Genomic DNA, 6,708 nt, shown 5'->3' with positions numbered 1-6,708 from the left:
AGAACTATCCCAGGCATAACCAACGTTATCCTCTAAAATATTATTCGCATCCAAGTTTAATTGACTGTTTCGGTGTGGTACCACATTACTACGTGGTCCAAGAGAGAAAAAGGCCAGGATCTGGCCAACAAGAATACGAAAAATGCGAAAGTATGCGCCAGATGAGGGCAAATATTAGACCTAACCGAGACATTACCGGCGTTATCCTCTAAAATATTAATCGCAACCAGGTTCAATTGACTGTTTCGGTGTGGTACCGCATTACTACGTGATCCAAACCTGAAAGAGGCCAGGATCTGGCCAACAAGAATGCGAAAAAAGCGAAAGTACGAGCCAGATGTGGGCAAATCCCAGACCTACCCGAGACATAACCGGCGTTATCCTCTAAAATATTAATCGCAACCAGGTTTAATTGACTGTTTCGGTGTGGTACCCCATTGCTACGATGATCCAAACCAGAAAGAGGCCAGGATCTGGCCAACAAGTATGCGAAAAATGCGAAAGTATGAGCCAGATGGTTGCAAATACCAGAACTAACCCAGACATAACCGGCGTTATCCCCTAAAATATTAATCGCAACCAGGTTTAATTGACTGTTTCGGTGTGGTACCGCATTACAACGTGATCCAAACCAGAGAAAGGCCAGGATCTGGCCAACAAGGATGAGAAAAATGCGAATATATGATCCAGATGATTGCAAATACCAGAACTAACCCTGACATAACCAGCGTTATCCTCTAAAATACGCATCGGAACATGCTTTTAATGACTGTTTCAGTGTGGCACCACATTACTACGTGATCCAAACCAGAAAAAGCCCAGGATCGGGCCAACAAGAATGCGAAAAATGCGAAAGTACGAGCCAGATGAGGGAAAATCCCAGACCTAACCGAGACGTAACCGGCGTTATCCCCTAAAATATTAATCGCAACGAGGTTTAATTGACTGTTTCGGTGTGGTACCGCATTGCTACGATGATCCAAACCAGAAAGAGGCCAGGATCTGGCCATCAAGTATGCGAAAAATGCGAAAGTATGAGCCAGATGATTGCAAATACCAGAACTAACCCAGACATAACCAGCGTTATCCTCTAAAATATTAATCGCAACCAGGTCTAATTGACTGTTTCGGTGTGGTACTGCATTACTACGTGATCCAGACCAGAAAAAGGCCAGGATCTGGCCAACAAGTATGCGCAAAATGCGAAAGTACGATCCAGATGAGGGCAAATCCCAGACCAAACCGAGACATAAACGGCGTTATCCTCTAAAATATTAATCGCAACCAGGTTTAATTGACTGTTTCGGTGTGGTACTGCATTACTACGTGATCCAGACCAGAAAAAGGCCAGGATCTGGCCAACAAGTATGCGAAAAATGCGAAAGTATGACCCAGATGATTGCAAATTCCAGAACTATGCCTGACATAACCAGCGTTATCCTCTAAAATACGAATCGGAACATGCTTTTAATGACTGTTTCAGTGTGGTAACACAATACTACGAGATCCAAACCAGAAAAATCCCAGGATCGGGACAACAAGAATGCGAGAAACGCGAAAGTACGAGCCACATGAGGGAAAATCCCAGACCTAACCCAGACATAACCGGCGTTATCCGCTAAAATATTAATCGCAACCAGGTTTAATTGACTGTTTCGTTGTGGAACCACATTACTACGGGATCCAAACCAGAAAGAACCCAGGATCTGGCCAACAAGTATGCGAAAAATGGGAAAGAACGATCCAGATGAGGGCAAATCCCAGACCTAACCGAGACATAACCGGCGTTATCCTCTAAAATATTAATTGCAACCAGGTTTAGTTAACTGTCTCAGTGTGGTACCACATTACTACGTGATCCAAATCAGAAAAAGCCCAGGATCTGGCGAACAAGTATGCGAAAAATGCGAAAGTACGAGCCAGATGAGGGCAAATCCCAGACCTAACCGAGACATAACCGGCGTTATCCTCTAAAATATTAACCGCAACCAGGTTTAATTGACTGTTTCGGTGTGGTACCGGATTACTACGTGATCCAAACCAGAAAAAGGCCATGATCTGGCCAACAAGTATGCGAAAAATGCGAAAGTATGAGCCAGATGATTGCAAATACCAGAACTATGCCTGACATAACCGGCGTTATCCTCTAAAATACGAATCGGAACATGCTTTTAATGACTGTTTCAGTGTGGTAACACATTGCTACGAGATTCAAACCAGAAAAATCCCAGGATCGGGCCAACAAGAATGCGAGAAACGCGAAAGTACGAGCCACATGAGGGAAAATCCCAGACCTAACCCAGACATAACCGGCGTTATCCGCTAAAATATTAATCGCAACCAGGTTTAATTGACTGTTTCATTATGGAACCACAATACAACGGGATCCAAACCAGAAAGAACCCAGGATCTGGCCATCAAGTATGCGAAAAACGCGAAAGTACGAGCCAGATGAGGGCAAATCCCAGACCTAATTGAGACATAACCGGCGTTATCCTCTAAAATATTAATCGCAACCAGGTTTATTTGACTGTTTCGGTGTGGTAACGCATTACTGCGTGATCCAAACCAGATAAAGACCAGGATATGACCAACAAGTATCAGAAAAATGCGAAAGTTCGAGCCAGATGAGGGCAAATCCCAGACCTAACCGAGACATAACCGGCGTTATCCTCTAAAATATTAATCGCAACTAGGTTTATTTGACTGTTTCTGTGTGGTACCACATTACTACGTGGTCCAAGCCAGAAAATGACCAGGATCTGGCCAACAAGTATGCGAAAAATGCGAAATTACGAGCCACATGAGGGAAAATCCCAGACCCAACCGAGACATAACCGGCGTTTTCCTTTAAGATATTAATCGCAACCAGGTTTATTTGACTGTTTCGGTGTGGTACCACATTACTACGTGATCCAGACCAGAAAAAGGCCAGGATCTGGCCAACAAGTATGCGAAAAATGCGAAATTACGAGCCACATGAGGGAAAATCCCAGACCCAACCGAGACATAACCGGCGTTTTCCTTTAAGATATTAATCGCAACCAGGTTTATTTGACTGTTTCGGTGTGGTACCACATTACTACGTGATCCAGACCAGAAAAAGGCCAGGATCTGGCCAACAAGTATGCGAAAAATGGGAAAGAACGATCCAGATGAGGGCAAATCCCAGACCTAACCGAGACATAACCGGCGTTATCCTCTAAAATATTAATTGCAACCAGGTTTAGTTAACTGTCTCAGTGTGGTACCACATTACTACGTGATCCAAATCAGAAAAAGCCCAGGATCTGGCGAACAAGTATGCGAAAAATGCGAAAGTACGAGCCAGATGAGGGCAAATCCCAGACCTCACCGAGACATAACCGGCGTTATCCTCTAAAATATTAACCGCAACCAGGTTTAATTGACTGTTTCGGTGTGGTACCGGATTACTACGTGATCCAAACCAGAAAAAGGCCATGATCTGGCCAACAAGTATGCGAAAAATGCGAAAGTATGAGCCAGATGATTGCAAATACCAGAACTATGCCTGACATAACCGGCGTTATCCTCTAAAATACGAATCGGAACATGCTTTTAATGACTGTTTCAGTGTGGTAACACATTGCTACGAGATTCAAACCAGAAAAATCCCAGGATCGGGCCAACAAGAATGCGAGAAACGCGAAAGTACGAGCCACATGAGGGAAAATCCCAGACCTAACCCAGACATAACCGGCGTTATCCGCTAAAATATTAATCGCAACCAGGTTTAATTGACTGTTTCGTTGTGGAACCACATTACTACGTGGTCCAAGCCAGAAAAAGACCAGGATCTGGCCAACAAGTATGCGAAAAATGCGAAATTACGAGCCACATGAGGGAAAATCCCAGACCCAACCGAGACATAACCGGCGTTTTCCTTTAAGATATTAATCGCAACCAGGTTTATTTGACTGTTTCGGTGTGGTACCACATTACTACGTGGTCCAAGCCAGAAAAAGACCAGGATCGGGACAACAAGAATGCGAGAAACGCGAAAGTACGAGCCACATGAGGGAAAATCCCAGACCTAACCCAGACATAACCGGCGTTATCCGCTAAAATATTAATCGCAACCAGGTTTAATTGACTGTTTCGTTGTGGAACCACATTACTACGGGATCCAAACCAGAAAGAACCCAGGATCTGGCCAACAAGTATGCGAAAAATGGGAAAGAACGATCCAGATGAGGGCAAATCCCAGACCTAACCGAGACATAACCGGCGTTATCCTCTAAAATATTAATTGCAACCAGGTTTAGTTAACTGTCTCAGTGTGGTACCACATTACTACGTGATCCAAATCAGAAAAAGCCCAGGATCTGGCGAACAAGTATGCGAAAAATGCGAAAGTACGAGCCAGATGAGGGCAAATCCCAGACCTAACCGAGACATAACCGGCGTTATCCTCTAAAATATTAACCGCAACCAGGTTTAATTGACTGTTTCGGTGTGGTACCGGATTACTACGTGATCCAAACCAGAAAAAGGCCATGATCTGGCCAACAAGTATGCGAAAAATGCGAAAGTATGAGCCAGATGATTGCAAATACCAGAACTATGCCTGACATAACCGGCGTTATCCTCTAAAATACGAATCGGAACATGCTTTTAATGACTGTTTCAGTGTGGTAACACATTGCTACGAGATTCAAGCCAGAAAAATCCCAGGATCGGGCCAACAAGAATGCGAGAAACGCGAAAGTACGAGCCACATGAGGGAAAATCCCAGACCTAACCCAGACATAACCGGCGTTATCCGCTAAAATATTAATCGCAACCAGGTTTAATTGACTGTTTCATTATGGAACAACAATACAACGGGATCCAAACCAGAAAGAACCCAGGATCTGGCCATCAAGTATGCGAAAAACGCGAAAGTACGAGCCAGATGAGGGCAAATCCCAGACCTAATTGAGACATAACCGGCGTTATCCTCTAAAATATTAATCGCAACCAGGTTTATTTGACTGTTTCGGTGTGGTAACGCATTACTGCGTGATCCAAACCAGAGAAAGGCCAGGATCTGGCCAACAAGGATGAGAAAAATGCAAATATATGATCCAGATGATTGCAAATACCAGAACTAACCCTGACATAACCGGCGTTATCCTCTAAAATATTAATCGCAACCAGGTTTTGTTGACTGTTTCGGTGTTGTACCGCATTACTACGTGATCCAAACCAGAAAGAGGCCAGGATCAGGCCAACAAGTATGCGAAAAAAGCGAAAGTATGTGCCAGATGATAGCAAATACCAGAACTAACCCAGACATAACCAGCGTTATCCTCTAAAATACATATCGGAACCAGCTTCTATTGACTGTTTCAGTGTGGTACCACATTACTACGTGATCCAAACCAGAAAAGGGCCAGGGTCTGGCCAACAAGTATGCGAAAAATGCGAAAGTCCCAGCCAGATGAGGGCAAATACCAGACCTAAACGAGACATAACCCGCGTTATCCTCTAAAATATTAATCGCAACCAGGTTTAATTGACTGTTTCAGTGAGGTACCACATTGCTACGTGATCCAAACCGGAAAAAGCCCAGGATCTGGCCAACAAGTATGCAAAAAACGTGAAAGTACGAGCCAGATGAGGACAAATCCCAGACCTACCCGAGACATAACCGGCGTTATCCTCTAAAATATTAATCGCAACCAGGTTTAATTGACTGTTTCAGTGTGGTAACACATTACTACGTGATCCAAACCAGAAACATCCCAGGATCGGGCCAACAAGAATGCGAAAAATGCGAAAGTACGAACCAGATGAGGGAAAATCCCAGTCCTAACCGAGACGTAACCGGCGTTATACCCTAATATATTAATCGCAACCAGGTTTAATTGACTGTTTCGGTGTGGTACCGCATTACCACGTGATCCAAACCAGAAAAAACTCAGGATCTGGCCGACAAGTATTCGAAAAATGCGATAGTATGAGCCAGGGGAGGGCAAATACCAGACTTAACACAGACATAACCGGCGTTATCCTCTAAAATATTAATCGCAACCGGGTTTAATTGACTGTTTCCGTGTGGAACCACATTACTACGGGATCCAAACCAGAAAAAACCCAGGATCTGGCCAACAACTATGAGTAAAACGCGAAAGTATGAGCCAGATGATTGCAAATACCAGAACTATCCCAGGCATAACCAGCGTTATCCTCTAAAATATTATTAGCAACCAGGTTTAATTGACTGTTTCGGTGTGGTACCACATCACTACGTGGTCCAAGCCAGAAAAAGGCCAGGATCTGGCCAACAAGAATGCGAAAAATGCGAAAGTATGAGCCAGATGATTGCAAATACCAGAACTATCCCAGGCATAACCAGCGTTATCCTCTAAAATATTATTCGCATCCAGGTTTAATTGACTGTTTCGGTGTGGTACCGCATTGCTACGATGATCCAAACCAGAAAGAGGCCAGGATCTGGCTAACAAGTATGCGAAAAATGCGAAAGTACGAGCCAGATGATTGCAAATACCAGAACTATCCCAGACATAAACAGCGTTATCCTCTAAAATATTATTCGCAACCAGGTTTAATTGACTGTTTCAGTCTGGTGCCACTTTACTACGTGGACCAAGCCAGAAGAAGGCCGGGATCTGGCCATCAAGTATGCGAAAAATGCGATGGTCCGAGCCAGGTAAGGGCAAATACCAGACCTAACCGAGACAT

This window comes from Colletes latitarsis, unplaced genomic scaffold (genome assembly GCF_051014445.1).
Source record: "Colletes latitarsis isolate SP2378_abdomen unplaced genomic scaffold, iyColLati1 scaffold0018, whole genome shotgun sequence".
In the NCBI taxonomy this organism is placed as follows: Eukaryota; Metazoa; Arthropoda; class Insecta; order Hymenoptera; family Colletidae; genus Colletes; species Colletes latitarsis.
This window is presented reverse-complemented; position numbering follows the sequence as displayed.